Source organism: Mustela nigripes, chromosome 13 (genome assembly GCF_022355385.1).
Source record: "Mustela nigripes isolate SB6536 chromosome 13, MUSNIG.SB6536, whole genome shotgun sequence".
NCBI classification, from domain to species: Eukaryota; Metazoa; Chordata; class Mammalia; order Carnivora; family Mustelidae; genus Mustela; species Mustela nigripes.
Genome location: NC_081569.1, coordinates 7,200,218 through 7,219,840, shown reverse-complemented (window position 1 = coordinate 7,219,840; position 19,623 = coordinate 7,200,218). Strand labels below are relative to the sequence as shown.

The 19,623-nt window shown below is 52.2% G+C and overlaps 1 protein-coding gene across 3 annotated transcripts in view; it reads right to left on the bottom strand.

Moving 5' to 3' along the window:
- Window positions 1-19,623, bottom strand: part of NTRK3 (neurotrophic receptor tyrosine kinase 3) — a 364,802-nt gene that overhangs the window by 124,724 nt on the left and 220,455 nt on the right. The gene's annotated exons all lie outside the window — the stretch shown is intronic.

The following is a 19,623-nucleotide window of genomic DNA, read 5'->3' as shown; positions in this document are numbered from 1 at the left end:
GATCTCAGTGCCCCAGGATCGAGCCCTGGGTCGGGCTCCCTGCTCAGTGGGGAATCTGCTTCTCCCTATGCCCCTCCCCCGGCTCATGCACTTTCTCTCTCTCTCTCTCTCTCTCTCTCTCTCTCTCTCTCAAATAAACAAAATCTTTTAACAAAATAAAATAAATAAAATTCCTTCTTCAGTCCCACTGAGGCAGACTAGAAGAACAGTACTAACAGCACAACAGGAGTGAGCGATTTCTTCCCAAACGGCACGCAGACGTTCCGAGTCCCTTGCACACCTTCCCTCACTGAATACACAGGAAGCCGGGGCGGGGTGGGGGGAGGCAGGCCTTCCCATCAGTCCCACCTTGCGATGAACACACGAAGGCTTAGTGAAGCGGTGCAGCCGCAAATCCAGGTTCCAGGGCTCAAGCCTCCGGAGCTGAGTGTCTCAGGCCCTCTGGCCTCACGGGACACCAAGGAGAATGCACACATCCTTCCCTGCAGAACTTCTCGTTCAGCGAGCTGACGCCCATCACCCCCTCCACGTCATCCACGGCCCCACAAGACAACGGACCTCTGGATGGACATTCTGACGGAGCTGCTGGGACATGGACATGCGGGGAGCGTACCCACAAGCTTCAACTAACAATCTTTACACTCGCGTCCTTATTCCCAACCCCACGCCCAGCCTCTCCCCACACCTTGCTCGTACCCCATTTCTCACCCTCAAAGCACTCCGAGCCCAGGCTTGGACACAATGCCCCATGGAGAGCAGCCAGGGACAGCAGAGAAGTCCCAGAGAGGCGAGGACGAGGGCTGCCCAGGAGGGCCTCTGATTGATGGTATCGTTGCCCCAAAAGTGTTTTTTAAATTCGTATCAGAGCAATCACATCGAAATGACCGATTTGTGTGCTCAGTTGTCCTCACAGCACCCAACAGAGTATCTAGAGCTTAGTAGATGCTCAATAAACATTTGTTTCCGATTCGGTGGGGGTCGGGGCGCGGAGAACAACTAGGATATGTCGCACAGTGCATCCTGTCCTTTGGTGTGTATCAGAAGCAGCTGGAGGGCTTATTAAAACAAAACACTGAGCCTCACCCTCAGACTTTCTGACTCAGTGGGTCTGGAGGGGCCGTCTCAAGAATTTGCGTTTCTAACAAGTTTCCAGATGCTGCTGATGCCGCTGGTCTGGGGACCACACTTTGAGAACCACCGTCTCCTAACAACATGGTCTTCTAACGTTCCACCATGGCTAGTTCAAACTGTACAGTGGCAGGACATTTAAAAATCACCTACAATTCTTCCTTTTGGCCAGAGTTGAAACAGGTCTCCGGAGATGTGGAATGCCAACCTCCCCTTGCCCAGGCTCTCGGCCCAGGGGGCCATCAGCTAGGATTTGCCCCCGAGTTGCCTCTGGGAAGGCGCCACCCATGGGTGAGGCTGTAACAGCCAGGCCTCCACAGACACTATGGAAGGAAGAAAAACCCTGGGGTGCTATTTGTCAACTGTAAATCACGGGAACTCACTGAGAAGTTGAGGGGTAGAAATGGACTCCCTTTGTTGAGCAGGTGCACTCTGGACATGGAAACCAGAGACCTCTGGTCGCAAGTCCGCCTCTTTGTCAACGCCATTAGGAACGCAGACACTCTTTCAGCTAAGTCCTGGTGCAGAAATAACTTGGGGTCCAAGATTTGAAGGCAAGAATAAATGTGGGGACCATGCTGCCCTTGCAAGTGACTGATTCTAAAACCAGGGCCAGCCAGGACCTCACCTGGGGTGGCCGTTTTTCACCCCGGCAGACAGACAGCCACTGTCCGAAGCCTCTGGAATGAATGCTTCTGGGGTTCTGCCCTGCGCACCTCTCCAGCCACACAGGACCATGTCCTTCCCAGGAACACGGCCTCTTATTCCTCTTCAGAGGACTTCAGAGACTTGTTGTTTTTTTTTTTTTTTTTTCAGGAGGGAAAGGCATTGGTCTATGTTTAGAAACGCACACAACAAATCAAGAAATAAATTCATCTGTGGAAGGACAGAAATGCTAGTCTCAAGATCCAGGCAAACTTCCATTTTTCTAAGCCTATGAAGACAATATAAATAAGTCAGAAATTGTCGAACCTGCTGGCAGCCACCGCTGAATCTGGCTCATTTTCTTGCGCGCTTTCTGGAACAGGGGTCTCTCCCCGTCTGCTGGAAACTGTCCCTCCATTCAAAGGGAATCACCTACTTTGCTTTACCTTTTTTATTATAATGTCAATAGCGCCTTTACTTCTCCAGTCATTACCTGTTTCTGAGAAACTGATAACAATGCCTAGCGTGGTAAATAAAGACTAGAACTATTTAAATGCAAATTCTGTGAATAAATTCATCACTGTCGCTTCAGTCACCCATGCTGTGTAATACACGCGCAGGGTCTGCTCCCTCCCCCCCAGGGGCTGTCCTCCAGTCCCCCAGGACGCCCCATCCCTGCCCTTCCAAAGCCTGTCTCTGCTTCCAGCTCCCATCACTACGGCCTGGAAGGTCCTTGCTTCCATCTCCGCCTGCCTCAGTCCCCCCTAGCTTTAGAGAGAGGTCAGACCTTCCATCCTCTACCCGCCTTTGTCCAAGCCTCGGCCCCCCCTACTTAAAATGAGCCAGCGCCCGCTATGCACGCCCGGCCCCCTGAGCCGCAGCGTCCCTGGGACCCGCTCTCTGCCTGGCTCACCAGGAACCGGGAGGGGCCTCTGTCCCCAGCTGGAGCGTGGACTCCCTCCCACAGGGACGATGCCACTCTGTTCCTCTCTCAGCCTCCTCGCATCGATTTCGCAGCGAGTACTTGTTCCATAATTATGAGCTCTGTGCAAAACCCATCTTTTGTCCTCATTTTTCTCCAGCGTTGTGTTACTCTGGAGTTGGCACTGCGATCGAGAACAAAGGAGGGCTTCTTGATGGACTGATCGCCAGCGCTACACCCACCCCTGTGAAAACAGCCCAGGCCACACAGCCCGAAGCCACTCAGGACGGCCGCGCGATTTTCAGTGAGTTGGAATAGAGGTCTGTGACATACAATTTGTCTGTGACAAATTCAGACGACAAAACCCTATGCCAACTGTGATCTCGTGCTGCAGAATACAAGCGTATGTGTTGGTGCAGACACGTCTATGTGTGTTATTTGTTTGTGTGCATATCTCTGCAAGGAAAAAAAGACGGGAAAGCAGGGCACCGACGTGCTCACAGCATTCGTGGCTGGGTACAGCACGTGAGGCAAGGCTTACTTTCTTCTTTGCGTTCGTCTAGATTTTTCTCCAAAATATTTACCAGGAGTATACAGTACCTTGGAACCAGAGACAAAGAGCGGGCTTTATTTTATTATTATTATTTTTTTCTACTTAGGAGGCCCAGAGAAGCAAACCAGAGTTGTGAGTCATACATCAGCATCAACAGAGGATCCACTATGAACATGTTATACTGGGGTTCCTGGTCAAGACACGCGGGGAGAAGCCATGGGCTGGGCTGCCGAAGGACCAGGAATTTCCGTTTCCATCAGAACTGTCCCGAGGCATAGCATTACGCACTCTCCCCTGGACCACAAGAGCTGGAGCTATTTGGGTCACTTTGCGGAGACCAAGTGGGAGAAATGAGCTTCCGTCCAGTCTGAGAGCGAGGCCAACCTCCGCGGCCAGCTCCCTTGTCGACTGGGCACGGCAGAAGCTCACCCGCTCCCCGGAGCCTCTCACTCAACGCCTCCGCCATTTACATTCCAACAATGTAAAATGACGGATACTTTTAATACAAGAGACCTGTCATTTATTTATTAGCTGGGGACAGGCGCTGCAGCCGAGAAGGATGCATTATAAATCAACTCCTTTCTCAGCCATTAAAAATTAATACAGTTCATAATGTAGAACGCCAGTAATTTCTTTATTAGAGCAGAGGATAATTTTTTTCTTTTCTTCCAGGTTTTGTTTTTACTTCCTCCCTTCCCCGAGGATACTGTTTTTTCTCTAATGACAGGCTGGGTATAAATGACCCCAGGGAAGGGTATAAGGAAACACAGTCTTTCAGAGAGAGGTCAAGATGGAAGAGTAGCATTAGAAGCTCTGGAAAAAAGACCGCTGACCTATTTCCCCCTCAGAAAGACAGTCTTACTGTACCCCATGGAGGCTCAGCCATGACCTCGGGCATAGGGTTCTGGCCCACCCCACCCCAGCAATGGAAGGTGTTTTAGGTCCTTGATAGGCTAGAGGGAAGGTCGTAGACAAGGATGGCAATTGCAGGTGTGTCGGGAGGTCTCTGTATTATCTGCTGCCTTTTCCTACTGTCTGCAGATGAACTTGGAAGGGACAAGCAGAAGCAGATAATACAGAGACGCCCATCACCAAACCCTTCATGCCATACCCTCCTTCGACCTGGAAGTCAAGGGTGTCGGGTAGACTGGATGATGCCCGACTATGCCAGACTATGAGCCACTGAGCCTTTGTGAAGGCTTCCCTTTGTGAAAACTTGGAATTGGAAAGAGGGCCACATTCTGCAGAGGAAGTAGAAGAGAGAATCCAGGTCTCCATCCGTTCTAAGAACACGGAGGCATCTACAATGGTTGGGTCAACCAAGATGACCTTCTCAAGCCCCCTCCTCAGGGGTGTCTATGAGGGGGGAAGGGGGGCCTTTCCACACCCGCCCGCACTCCCCTCTGGCAAGCTTCCTGGCTCCGGGGCGGGTGGGGAGGATAAGGGGGTCTCGCCGCGGTGAACAGCGTGGCGCCAGCCCAGGCTGCCCGCGTTGATGCCTGGTCAAACCAGCCACATCTGAGTTAAGGCTCTGAAGTAACAAATCCCCACAAATCCCCAAGCACATATTTAAAATCTATTTTCAGAATTACACTGAGCATAATTCAACCAATCAATGAGCCATTAGGAGTTTAGTCCCAACACTTCTTCATTACCGGTGGCATTAGGGCCGCCCGACTCAGCAGAATCCAAAGCAAAGAGTTGCTGCATCACCAAGAATTCTAGGTCTGGGGATGGGAGCTATCACAGTGCGTGGTGAGAGGCCCGGCTGGCCACAATCTGGGCGACAAATTAAGCTACACAGCCTTCAGGGACAGGAGGAGGGGAGGCCTGGACCAGAAAGAGGCCGACGTGGCTCCGAGTCCTTTGGTCCTCTTCCTTCTGTGGAGCCCTTGTGTCACCTCTAGTGTCCACGGCTAGCTGGAGCCCACTCTGAGACGCCCTCCTTCCAGACCTCTGGGGCTCCAGATGGCCTCCTGGGGTAGGAATGAGGAGGGGACTGCCTACAGAGGAGGCCAGGAGGGCCAGAAAGGGACTGCGTTCTGCTGACTCCATGGAGGGCCCCATGGGCCACCCAAGGGGGCATCTGTCTAAAAGACAGGTCGCAAGACCATCCTGAGTCTTCCAGAAGACAGGGTGCAGGTGGGTGGAGGTCAGCTGGATGATGAGGGGCGGAAGCCCGGGGCCAGAGCACAAGGCCGTGTGCCTGAATCCCCGCAGTGTGCATCCTGGCTCTGACTCAACGGGGCAGCGTGAGTTTCCCTGAGCCTCAGTTTCCTAATCTGTCAAGTGGGGGTCACAGCCCTTACAAGCCCAGGCAGGTTTCATGTAGGAAGACCTTATGAGGGGAATGCTGGTGGTGGGCTGGGTCCCATCTCGGCTTTGTCATTTCCCAGCTAAGAGCCTGCAGCGGATGTCTGATCCTGTCCTGGGCCCCGGGCTTCCTTATCTGTAAAATGGGGAGAGAGCAACAGCGCCGACCTCATACAGTTTGCGTTAAAAAAAAAAAAAAGGAAACAATCTGTTGTATCTAAACTGTCTTCTGGGCCCAAGAGTAAGCACTGTGCTGTGAAAGATTTTATTATGGTTTTAATGTACTTAAAGCTCCGAGCCTGGTTGGGAACAGGCATGGCCAAGTATCGAGGGGATGTTACTGCTCTTCCCCCCACTACCCCTGCCCTGGCTCTCTCTTCACCAACCCCCTGCTCCCACCTACTCTCCAGAAACTCTGCTCCCAAAGGATCCAACAGCAGCTCCCAGGAACTCACACGGCTTGCCCGGCTGAGATCACCATATCCAGCTCCAGCCGCCTGAAGGAACGTTTCTTTGCTCGGGCATGTAAGCATAGCCTTGAAAGTTAGCAGGCCCGTGGTCCAGACCAGAACAGCACTGGCGACCACCACAAATGACCCAGCTTGCTCTCCCTAAAAGGAGAAACACGAGGGGGAGAACTGACCCGGCATGGGTGTTCCCAGACTCCTCCTACCGCCGCCTCCACCCCAAGAGGCCTCTGCTCACCTCCGAAGAGCAGAGCAAGCCAGGAGCCACTTGCAAGGCCAAGTAGTGGGGGGAGCCTGTTTTCACCTCGGAGGGGAACTCCAGGAGCAGCCACCATCATTTCTAACAGCCACTTCCTGTTTCTTCCCTGTGACAGAGCCCTGATTCCATGGAGGGATCTCTCCGTTCCCTTCCGGCAGCCCCGCAGCTCAGTGTGAGAAAAGGAGCTCCATCCCCAAGGCCGGAGGACAATCTGGATGAGCCTAAGGTACAGTGGGGATCCCACTCTTTTTGCAGGTGACTGCTTTAGGAAGATGGCATCATTCTGGCCAACGAGACAGGAGGGAAACTGTTGGGGGCTTCCGGAAAAGGTTTTCTCCTTTTCAGTTGACACACAAGAAGAGACAGGTCTGTGCTGTCCTTGGTCCATGTGCCTCAGAGGTGATGGCTGACACTCTGGCCAGCATTCTGTAATCATGAGGAGGACCAGACTGGTGGTAAAGCAGAACACAGAGAGACAGAAGCAAGAGAATCCTGGAAGAGCCGAGCTGAAGTCCTCACGCACCAGGTGCCTCCCCTAGCTCTTTACTGGGGTTACGTGATGCTACGCTTCCTTTTTTGTGGAAGCCACTGGCTCACGATGGCCTAGAACGCAGAGCCAGAAGGATCGTAACTGATGCAGTCAGTGTCCAAAACACCAGCTACGTGTGCGAATACAACAAGACCCACAGACGTGGACGTCTGTGTCTGGAGGTCTCATGGTGTTTGCTGAGACAGAGTGAAGGGATTGTATGCTTATGTTTAAGAATAAGCAAAGGGGTGCCTGGGTGGCTCAGTGGGTTAAGCGTCTACCTTCAGCTCTGGTCATGATCTCGGGGTCCTGGGATCAAGCATCGGGCTCCCTGCTCGGTGGGGAGTCTGCTTCTCCCTCTCCTTCTGCCCCTCCCTACCCACTCATGTCCTCTCTCTCTCCCTCTCTCTCTAGATTTCTCAAACAAATAAATGCTTAAACAAAACAAAACAAAATAAAAAAGAACAAGCAAAAAAAGGCACTTGAGCAGATGGGCATTGAAGCCCTAACGGCAGAGGGTACCATAAGAGCACAGATGCAGAAGTCACCCAGTGTGAGGCACTTGGACAGGACTACAGGAAAGCAGGGAGGCTTATGGGCCCTGCAGCTTCAACAAAATCATGTCTGCTGGCAAGAGGAAGGGTAAAAACAAGGAATAAAAATCAACAGAACCCAAGAACCCCACCACGAATGACTCTGTTTTCCCCGCGTTGGGCTCACGGCTTTTGGGTCCATTAACCCAAAAGGAAATCGGCCGGAGTCCGTTGCCCAACTACACCCATGACTTCCTGACAACCGACATATCACAGCCCCAACTCCAGAGAGCATCTCTGGGGCTACGGAGCCGGGTGATAAAATCCTCCCCCTTAGAGGTGGGGAGAAGTCATGTGAGGGAAGGATTCTTGTCTGCTGAGAAATACCACCAGGCTTCAAGAACCTCTATTTCCGACACCACCAAGCTGGTTTCCCCCAACAGCAGATTTGAATCGGGGAGTAGAACAACAGTTGTAAAAATACTGTTGTCAAGGGAAGGATGATCATGTACGTGTCACTGAGGCAGGCGGACAGGGCGCTTCCAAATTCTCGTGCCGCCGCGTCTCACGGACTGTCAGCTAAGGGGTCGTGTTTCCTCATCTCAAGTGTAGAGAGGACAGATGCCCTTCCCATGGTTACACAGGGACGGAGCTGGTAGGCTGGGACGGAGATCTAGGACCAGCCTCTCCCCAACACACACACACACACACACACACACACACACACACACACTCACTCTCTCTCTCTCTCCTTGTACTTCCTTTTCTAATGAAAAAGAACGCCCTACAGCCAAGGGTTCCATTCCCTCCCTTGGCCGGCGGAGACCTTGCCCTGGCCCGCACCATGCCAAGAACACTGAATACCCTTGCTGAAATAAAGAGGTGCTCTGACGCGCCGCACAATGGTTTGGAAACAGTGGCTTGGGAGGCAGCGTCCTGTATCATTGTGCCTTTCCCCTTAGGAACAGCTCCCTGAGATTTCAAGCCTAAGTGGCAAATCTGCTTGGAAACAGTGAAATGCAGGAAGCAGGAATGCAGTGAAAATTTGGCCATGACCAGCATCTCCGGATCTGGGGGTTTAGGAAGTGTTAGAAGCACCTGCAAGAGCTTCTAGGCAGAGAACAACAGACAAAGACCCCCTGATCCATCTGAATGAAGGGCACTTAGCTCCCTGCCAGAAATCCCAAAGAATGCCACCACCCCAACTCTGGGCATTCCCATGGAACACAGCCACTTCCTGTCCCTCCCAGAGGCTTGGGAAGAAATGTAACAGCGCACATGCCAGACGGGTTCAGGCCCATCTGGGCCCTCTGTCAGATGACTTACCACATCTGCTGGGGAGGCAAACACAGAACCCCAAACCCCCAGAACAGCCCAGAATGTGACCCACTGAGCATCTGTGTCCACAAGATGCTGAAACAGGTACACCTCTAGAATCAGGCTCAGAGGTTCAATAAATCCGGGAAATTGGCAGAGCCGAGGCCCCTCTTGCAAAGTTGCAATGACCTTTATCCTTGAAGGCTCTCAGGATCCCACAGCAAGCCACTGACTTAATCCACGTTTTCCTGGACTTCCTTGACCACGGAACATTGTGTCTGAGAAATACCTATTCACGTGACTCAGAGCACACAGCACTCAAGGCAGCTGGGGAGAAGTTGGAAGGGCATTTGGACTCTGGGATTCTGGCTAAGAGATGGGTAGCCCTCGGGTTTTTAGCTCTGGACCATTAAGAATACAGCACAATGGGAGCGAGAACCTCCGGCCTCTTTGGCAACCTGCCATCAGGATTATGACTCATATGTTCATTCAGAGGAAATGGAAATGATGACCATCTTCTGGAAAAGGGCTTCTGGAAAGAGAATACTAATAGGGACCACCACGAATGACAGAGCCCCCTGCTCACCTTTAGGATGGGAGGGAGGTTCTTTTTTCTCTCTTCCTGCCTTTTAGGCTCTCCCCATAAAAGAGGGGTTTTTATCTCCTTGGAGACACGGGGGGGTAAGCCCAGCCCTTCCCTCAACCTGTGTCCCCGGCTCCTCCCTCTGAGAAGTATCTGATGGGTGAGATGAGCAGAGCCCATCACCTGCCATCCGACTTCTCCTCAGAGCAGGGCTGATGCAGAAAAGGGAGATTCTCCCTGCCTGTGCAGTGTTCCAGAGGCCGGCGGAGCTCCCTGACTTACAAAAGGTGAGGCCGACCCCAGCCCTCCTCCCCACAGCTGGATGAACATCTGTTCTGCACATTCACCACCCGTGTGTGCCTCCTGAGTTAAAGCACTGGCAGAGCCACCGAGAAGCCCATTTTGGCTTTCAGTCCCAGCTGTCTCCTCCGGTCCAGCCATAAAGCCCAACTTTGGGGTCCTCTCCGACCCCGGTGTGTATTTCTCGGCTGGCTCTGAATTATCACCCGGAAAAATCTCAAAGTGGACGGGATGTCAGAATCCAGCTGGAGGAGAAGAGAGAAAGGTATGTCTGGGAAGGCTTGAGCTGGGGGGGGAATCTCCAGAAAGGAGTCAGTCCCCCCACTCCCTGAGGACAAGTCTGAGGACATGCCGAGGGGACGAGCAGTCCTTCTGCTCATAGGGCCCGGAGCAGGAAGCAAAGGTGCTGCCCACCCCAACCTCCTCACTCTCCACCTTTGGGTGTAACCTCCCCGCGGGCCCGCGTTGCCGTGATGCGACCCCAGGCTGGGGGGCTTCTCGCTCTTCACCTCCTCCACCTTGAAGCACATGCTTATCCCCCAAGTACTTTTTTTGAGCCAATTACTGTGTATTTACAGTGAGCACAATTATACCTAATTACTTAATTAGCAAGACTGCATGCAGCTACTAACTTTGAGTATGTGATTATGGCGCGGGAGCACAGAACAGATGAGGTCATGATATTCAACAGGAGGGCAGGTCGTCTTGGCTCGGAGAGAGGGAGGTGAGTCTGGTTACAGCTCCAAAGTGTGTGCTCGGGAAGGTTGAGCGTACTCAGATAATTTAGGGGAAATGGTGTCATTTGATTTTTCTTTTTTTCTCTTCCTGGGACAGAGGAGAACCAAGACAAGATGCCACGCTTAGGTGATGCACACATCTGGGGGTCTTGGGAGTCGGTGAACAACAGAGGTTACTCTTCAGGGGCTGAGACCCTGAGCACAAGTCTGTGGGCCCAGGACTTCATGATCTCGACTCCCAAGATAGCCTACTGCGGCACATTCCAGCTCTTTCTAGAAAGAAAGTTAAGTGGGAATGTGCCTGAGCCATCCTCTCCTGCAGAAACCTTGGGCTCCCCACAGTAGCACGGCAGGATCCTCACAGGTCCACTGCTTATTCTAATTGTGTCTGAAAATAGGACTGAAGAGGAACCAGAGGGAAACAATCCTAACTTACACTCACTTAAAATGTTCTGTGAGGGGCGCCTGGGTGGCGCAGTTAAGTGTCCGACTCTTGGTTTCAGCTCAGGTCGTGATCGCAGGGTCTTGGGATCAAGCACCACATTGGGCAGAGTCTGCTTGAGATTCTCTTTCTCCTCTCTGTGCCCTCCTCCTAATGCGCTCTCTCTCTCTCTCTCTCTCTCATAGATAAATGCATCTTTAAAAAAAAGAAAAAGTTCTACAAAAGACCACCTGGCAAGCAAGGCCTGGGGACAAGGTATCGATGAAAAAGGGGAAGGCAAAAGTCAATATTATCTTCACCAGGATCTGGTGAAGGATCAGTCGGCCCACGGAGACCATTCAGCAGAATAAAGGAGGAGAGGCCACGGAAGCCCTGCCCCCACTGTGTCACAGGTAGCCCAGCCTGCTCCTCAGTCAGCCACCAGGAGCAAAGGGCAGTCCCCAGTATGCCAGCTTCAGCTTCTCCACTGTACTCCCAGAGGCGGAGCTCCCAGCCCAGCCCTGGCTCCAGATCCCCCTCCTTCCATCAGGCAAGTCCATCAGAACTTCCACTACAGAAAAATCTAGAAAGCCTCTCTCTAGAGGAGCAGCTGCTGCCGCCGCCGTTTCTGCTCCTTGTGGCAGGAGAGGCCCCAGCCTCCCAGACAAGGGAGCCCATTTTCCATATTTCATCCGCAAGTCCATTACGCGGAGTTAAGTGGCTGGGAATAAACACCCATCATTACCCTGCACTAAACGATGTTTGTTAGTACAGAAGGTGACAGAAATCTCTATCATGCTGACGAGCTATTAATACTGCATTACACACACGGGCTTCGGGTTCCCCACCATAGCGGTAACCAGTTTCAGCAGCCTCTCTTCCAGAAAAGGCAATCTCCATGGCTGACCAGCCCATAAAAGGAGGAGGAGGCAAGCTGCTCACACCCTTCTGCTGAAGGAACCACAGGTTCCAACAGACGGGGCACAGGCCACAGATCCAGTGGCTCCGGCTTTGGTGATCTGTGTCTTGTAGCCTGGTATGGAAATGCATCAGGCAGTTGCCCCGGGGAAAGACAATGAGGCTGGGACCCCCAAACAGCAGCCATGTGACCAGAGAGGAGTCAGGAAGGTGGTAAAGTCCTCCACTCCATGCCAGGGCCCTTTGCTGAGTGTCTGCCATGTTGTGAGGAATCAGTGAACGCATGCCGACTGGCCGGGGAACAAAGGAAAAAAGAGAGTCTGAGGAAACCAACAGAGATGGGTTAGACCACCTCATGAGACCAAGTCGCTATGAAGAAGATCCCAGAACAGAGCTGCCAGATCAGCCCAGGAAGATGAGGGACAAATCTGGGGAAGCAGCATGAAGACGTGACCAGCCAAGAGGGGCTAAAAGTTAAATACACACCTACGGTTCAAATCTACAGAGACTTGCGTGGAAAACGGAACCCCTCCTTGCAAGACATGTGTCCAAACACAAGGGAAACAAAAGCAAAAATGAACTCTTGGGACTTCATCAAGGTAAAAAGCTTCTGCACAGCAAAGGAAACAGTCAACAAAACCAAAAGACAACCAACAGAATGGGAAAAGATATTTGTAAATAACATACAAGATAAAGGGCTAGTATCCAAAATCTGTAAAGAACTTATCAAACTCAGCACCCAAGAAACAAATAATCCAATCAAGAAATTTACAGGGGACTTGCATGGCTCAGTGGGGTAAAGCCTCTGCCTTCAGCTCAGGTCATGTTGCCAGGGTCCTGGGATTGGGCCCCAAATTGGGCTCTCCACTCAGCAGGGAGCCTGCTTCCTCTTCTCTCTCTGCCTGCCCCTCTGCCTACTTGTGATCTCTATTTGTCAAATAAATAAATAAAATCTAAAAGAAAGAAAGAAAGAAAGACAGACAGACAGACAAAGATATGTGCAGAAGACATGAACAGACATTTCTGCAAGAAGACATCCAGATGGCCAACAGACCAGAAAAAATGCTCCACATCACTTGGCACCAGGGAAATACAAATCAAAACCACAATGAGATACCACCCTATACCAGTCAGAATGGCTAAAATTAACAAATCAGGAAATGACAGATGTTGGCGAGTATGCAGAGAAAGAGGAACCCTCCTACATTGTTGGGAATGCAAGCTGGTGCATCCACTGTGGAAACAGTATGGAGATTCCTCAAAAAGTTGAAAATAAAACTATCCTATGACCCAGCAATCACACTACTGGGTATCTACCTCAAAGGTATAAATGCAGTGATCCAAAGGGGCATATGCACCCCAAAATTTATAGAAGCAATGTCCACAGTAGCCAAATTGTGGAAAGAGCCCAGATGTCCATCAACAGATAAATGGATAAAGAAGATGTAGTACATATATATAATGGAATATTATGCGGCCATCAAAAAGAAACCATTTGCAACGATATGGATGGAACTAGAGGGTATTATACTAAGCAAAATCAATCAATCAGAGAAAAACAATTATCACATGATCTCACTCATACATCGAATTTAGGAAACAAAACAGAGGATCACAGGGGAAGACAGGGAAAAATAAAACAAAGTGAAATCAGAGAGGGAGACAAACCATAAGAGACTCTTAATCCTAAGAAACAAACTGAGGGTTGCTGAAGTGAGGGGGATGGGGGATGGGGTAACTGGGGGATGGACATTGAAGAGGGCACGTGATGTCATTAGCACAGAGTGTTACAGAAGGACTGATGAATCACTGACCTTTACCTCTGAAACTAACATACTATATGTTAATTAATTGCATCTATTTGTTTAATATTTTATTCACTTATTTGACAGACAGAGATCACAAGTCGGCAGAGAGGCAGGCAGACAGAGAGAGAGGGGGAAGCAGGCTCCCCGCTGAGCTGAGAGCCCGATGTGGGACTCGATCCCAGGACCCTGGGATCATGACCTGAGCCAAAGGCAGAACCTTTAACCTACTAAGCCACCCAGGTGCCCCAATTAATTGCATTTAAATTTTAAAAAAATCTGGTAAACAGACCAAAAGCCAACCAACCAGCCAAAAGTGGAACCAGTGTGAGAGGCCTGGAAGTGTAGGGCTGGCTTGACAGTGACCCATATGGAAAGAGAAGGCGTTCACAAGGCTTCAGGGAAACCAAAACAGAAAGGGAATCAGAGGCTGGAAAGGTGATGGCAACCAGCGCTGGGGTTGACGTCACAGTAAACACTCCTGTCAGTCAACCGAGGGGCTGGTTTTGCAGGGAACATGGTTGACGGGCCTCTGACCAGTGGCAAGTGAGAGGGAAAGTAGGCTCGCTATTCACCTTTGTGAATATCCAGCAAGAATTATATTGTCATCAATTGCTGGTATAGTTCAGAGCACAAGAGAAGGTACACACACACACACACACTCAAATGCACTCCAGGAAACACGCTAAGAACGCAGGCATGCACGGACAAGATCCAGAAGAGCCTCGGAGGGAGCTGACTCGTGGAGGCCAGTCTCCTATGAAATGAACAGAACTCAGAACGGCCCCTTTGCAAGCCAGTCTGGCAGTCTCTCCCAAAGCCGAGCAGACTCCTACCATATAATCCAGCAACCGCGCACACCCAGGTGTCCACGCAAAACCTGCACACCTATGCTTATCGGAGCTTTACTTGTCATCGTCCGAAAGAGGAAGCAACAGAGATGGGTTGAGTGTGTGCCTCCAAGGAGAGACCTGTTGAAGTTCTAATCCCCAGTACCTTAGAATGTGACCTTATTTGGAAACAGAGTCAATATCCATGTAATAATAAGTCAAGTCAAGATGAGGTCATATTGAAATGGGGGTGGGGGTGGTTAAACCAAAAGGCCAGGTGTGCACGTGCGGACGGAGGAAAGAGGACTGGAGTGGCATGGTGACAAGGGACACTGGAAATGCCACCAGCAGCTAAATAAGGGCGAGGAAGGGCTCCCCTCCAGGTTTCGAAGGCATTGTGCCCCCTGACAACTCCTTACTCTAGACTTCTAGGCTCTTGAACTGTAAGACAACACATTTCTGTTGTTTGAAGCCCCCCAGTTCGGGGTACTTTGTCCCAGCAGCCCCAGGAAGCTCACACCATCCTTCAGCGGGAGAACAGGTAAGTGGCTGCAGGACACCCATACGACAGAGCGACACACTGTGGGAGGAAGCAATAAAGCTGTCAAGCCATGAAAACATGGAAGAACCGCAAATGCCCATTACCAAGTGAAAGAAGCCAATCAGAAAAGGATTCCAACCGTAGGACACCCAGGAAAGGCCCGGCTGTTAGAGACAATAAGAGACCAATGGCAGAGAACCAGGTGGGCCGCAGAGGGTCTGGAAGGCCACTGAGACCGTTCTACTCAACACTGTGATGGTGGGGACACCACCTGCTTTTGTCAGAACCAACTACACGACCCCAAGAGTGAGCCCTACTGTGATTCACAGACTTCGGTTGGCTAGAATATGTCATCAGTGGTAACGAATGCACCACACCAATGGGAGATGGTGACAACAGGTGACGGAAGTGGGGCGGTTGAGTGGCAACTCTCTGTGCATAAGCTTCAATGAGCCTCAGTCTTCTACCAGTAGAATGGGAACAGCAGCCTCTTCCTCAGGGAGGGGGTGCAAGGTCCCCTGAACAAAAGATGCATGACACCAGCCTCATGCTGGGTCCAGAGGAGGCTGCTGAGGTAGATCAGCAACCGTGCCTTCTGTCCATGCCTTCTCTAGAAAGCCCGCGCCACAAAGATACACTCGCCAGGTTTCATTCGGCACACGGCGCTAGCTGCCATGTCCTTGGCCCCTAGGCCCAGGCTATATCGTCCACAGGGAACAGAAGAACTGTGACACGTGAGAGCTACTTCTTGGAATATATTCAAAGTCAAGTTTGCAAAACAGAACACACATTCTTGAGAAGTGACAGGATGACCTAAGATTTGATTCAAAGTCATTCGCGACATTTACTCTAGGCCAGGGGTTCCCAGGGGGAAAGGGTCACTTTGCCACAGCCTGGGCCTAGGAAGAGGTTGGAAATGAGCCAGACACTGAACAATGACTAGGGGCAGAGAGGAAGAAAGGAAGAAAGGGGTGTGGGGGCCTAGCCAAGAGAAGAGACAGGGCCTTTCAAGCAGGAATGACTCAAGAGCAGCAGCTGGTGTGGGATCGACATTCTGGAAAGAAGCCCCCAGGGGTAGAGGCTGGGGAAATCACGGGCAGAAAGGTGGAGGGGGACAACCCTAGGCTCCGTGAGCGGTCTCCAGGGAAGGGGGGGGGGGGGTTGCCGTCTGCATCTTGGAGAACAGCTACCGTTGGCAGCAAGTCCCTGAGGGTAGGGACCGTGAGTGCCCTGTTCTCCATTGTTTCCAAAGCCTGAAGGAAGGCTTCCCACAAACCCTCAATAAATATGAACTGAACAGATGAAAAGGAGGAAAGTCAGCTCAGCGAGAGAGGTTTGGATGCTGACGATGGGGACTGAGGGGAGTGTGATCGGATTTGCAAAGAGATCAAGGCTGGTGAAGTCAGGGTTCCTGGGGAAGCGGAGAGACACACGGAGCTGCAAAACAAGGACCCTAAAGAGGTCTGGGGGTGACGGCGAGGAGAGCAAGCAGGTGCTCTCTGCAGGGGAAGAGAGAGGCAGGCAGGGCTGGCCAGGGCGGGGAGAGGTCCCTGGGCACCGGCCCACCCACGGGGAGAGGAAGAGATCCGAGGGATGGAGGGTGGGGGAGGGCTAGCTCTGGGAAGGTGACAATGTGCGAAGTAGGCAGGTGCCCTGACCGGGGCACGGAGGAAGAGGGAGGGAGGACACAGGGTGACTCCCCAGATGGCCTCTGCTGTCTCAACCCAGAGGCAAAAGGTCTTTTGAGAATGGGTTTGGGAAAGGGAATGAACAGGGAACTCTGGGCAGGAAGCAGAGCCAAAGCGCCTTCCAGCTGGCCTGCGGGAAAGAGCCAGAGCCTGACTCCTCAGACGGCAGCCGGAGACCGGGCCGAGGGCTGTCACAGGGGTGACCACGGTAACCAAGGCCCCATGTTGCTACAAAAACACCTCCTGACTTCTCCCCACGGACCCCTCCAGGCCAGCCCTGTGGTGTCGCATTCTGTAGGACCTAGCCCCAAATCGGCTGGGTGACCAGGAGGCCGGGATCCATTTCCTGACGTTGTTGAGAACCAGCGAGCTTTCAGCAAACAACGAGGGGGCCTCGTTAGGCACGAGATTCCATACCTACCCCCCCACTGGGAGCTTTTTCAAGCCCTCTGATAAGGGACGGAACGAGGGGCTCTCCAGACTTCCCTGCAGGCCTGACACGCTCTGAGAAACGCTACGGACCAGATGGAAAGCAGACGGGGGGAAAGGAGAGGCATCCTGATCACTGCGGTCGCAAAGGTCCCACCATTTATGATGAACACATGCTGAAGAAAGCAAAGTGCTTTCGTGCTCCGTGCATCACGGGGAGACTCGGGGAAATGCTGTCTCAAGTCAGGTGGCATGATGTCCCTGCCATTGCTTCCCACGCTGCACATTTTCACAAGGGATGCAGAAGGGAATCAGACGGGTGAGTCCCCGGGGGGCCTACAGTATGAGCGCTTCTCCCCGAATCCTGTTTCTCGCCCTTTCCCCAAAGGCGCGAGCCCAGACTTGCCTGCAGAGTCGAGTGCTCTCCACTTCCTTATCTGCCCCAGTGCCTGTGGCTTTAATTATTTATGATAGTGTCTCATCACACTCGCTGTGTCTCAGAGTCACTCGGTTCTCTCAGCCTAGGAAGCCTTTGTAATCAGAGACGGGCAGTGGCTTAGCTGGCAAGTCTCAGCTGAGGGGCAGGGCCAGCGCATCAACCAGGGACTCAGAGAGGCAGGGCTGGCCAGACCCAGGGACAAGGCTCCTGTGCACGGTTGTTGCCACAGATGTTTTCAGGAAATAATTAGGAGCCATCCGCTGTCTACTGAGCAGACAAAATGTCCTGCTTCCCTGAAAAGGACACTTTCCCTAATATCAGAGGGTTTTAACAAGCTGGAGTCGCTCGTGATTCCCCTCGGGTGACGTACTGTTTGCTCTCTCATGCCGGCGGGTCCTCCCTCACCAATAAACCTGCTTCCCCTCCGTCTCCACTGACCCCTTCTTGTTCATGCGCAAGCACTGCCTGGCTCCTTCAGACGTCCACTTCAAATTGCAAACCCAGGGATTAGGAAGGAAGGCTTTTTCTCTGCACGGTTTTGTAGGGCCGGAGCTCCTTGGCTTCGGCGGGGATCCTGACATTAAGAGACACTCAGATCCCTCGACTCTCTCCAGGGCTCACACTTATTCTGATGGCCCAGAGGAACCTTTCTTCTCACGTGCAAGAATCACCCCCATTCACAGCCACGGAGAAGCTGGTATCCGGAACTCACGCAAGCAGACACCCAGAGACGCTACACCAGGAGCTCAGAACTTCCCCTAAAGGGTATATCGCCCGTCCTAATTATTCACGGATTCTGGATTTACAGATTCGCCTCCTCGCTAAAACTTACACGTAACCCCCAAACCAGGACTCCCGGCAACTATGGCCCCTGATAAACGTGAAAGCAGTGGGGAGAAACGGGAGTGACCCGACAGACACGTTCCCGTGGGATGCTCTGCCTTCTGGTTTCTGCTCTCATAACCAGTGCTCCTTTTGTCGTCTGTTTGGGGCCATTTTTTTTGCGTAGTTGAGCCACTTGTGGGTGATTTCATTGTTTAATATGGCCCCAGCAGAGTGCTGAAGGGCCACCTAGCATTCCTGTGAGCAAGAAGGCTGGAGTGGGTGGGCCTTAAGGAGCAAACGGGTGTGTTTGAGAGGATCGGTGTGTTAGATAAGCTTTGTTCAGGCCTAAGTCATCGTGCCGCTGACCCTGAGTTCGATGTTAATGAACCAACAGTATCTATTAAATAAGGCATCTTCCAACAGACGCACACATGAAACAGGTTATATATTGACTCATTGATAACAATGTGGTGACCAGACATTCGCAGGAGCCTAACCCTGTATGTCCCCTAGGAGCAATGGCTCGGCGTCCCCTAATTCAGCATTTGTGGTGACTTTATTGGAACATAACTACTGTGAATAACCAGAATCGATTATGCGCTATTGAGAGCAATGTCTCGCTCTCTGTTCAAATGCCAGTGTCATTACAGAAACTCGGCATCACTAGCTCTAGACCAAGCCCGGATCCCATGCTCCCATCACAGAAAAGCTTTCCTGCCAGCCACAGGAGAACCTGTCCACCCAAGGTGAACCTGACGTGAGGCAAGGCCTTTAGCCAGAGCGGAACTGTTCTAAGCACTAAGCTCTCCACTATTTCCACAGGGGGTGGGGGGGTCCAATAAACACTGAGACCAATTCCGAAGGATACCCAGGGCGGGGAGGCACATGATTGTGACTCGAGCCCCGGCCCTCCCACTGTGGCCATCCCCTCACTAAAAATCAGAACCAGAAAAACAGAAGCAAAGGTCGGTGTGAGCGCCGGATGCCCCCTCGGCTGTGAGATGGACCCAGCGGGAGCAGAGAGTTCGGAGAGCTACAGGGCGGCCCGAGTACAGAGCGCTCAGCCAGAGCAAGAGAAAGACCCAGGGTGCTTCTTCCTCAGCCGAGACCCTGGAGCACCAGAGAGAAGAAGAGAAGCGATGGCAGAAGCCAGGGGACAGGGAAGAGGAACTCGCAGCCTCCCAGAATCTCAGCTTTCCTGTCTGTGAGAGGAGGCCTTCGCCTCGCCCTCCCCTTCTCAGTCCCCAAGGGCCTCCGTAATCTCTCCTGAACTAGCTGACCACGTCTCGAGGGCAGGAGCAGGGGAGGGTGGGCACTGGGGCTGCTAGGCTTACATGGAAGCTGGGACACAGCAAAGGGACCACCTGCTGAATGGAAGGTCCGAGCCACGGAGGCTCCGGAAATGAGGAGAGGCCCTGGGAGCCAGGAGAGGCCCGAGCGG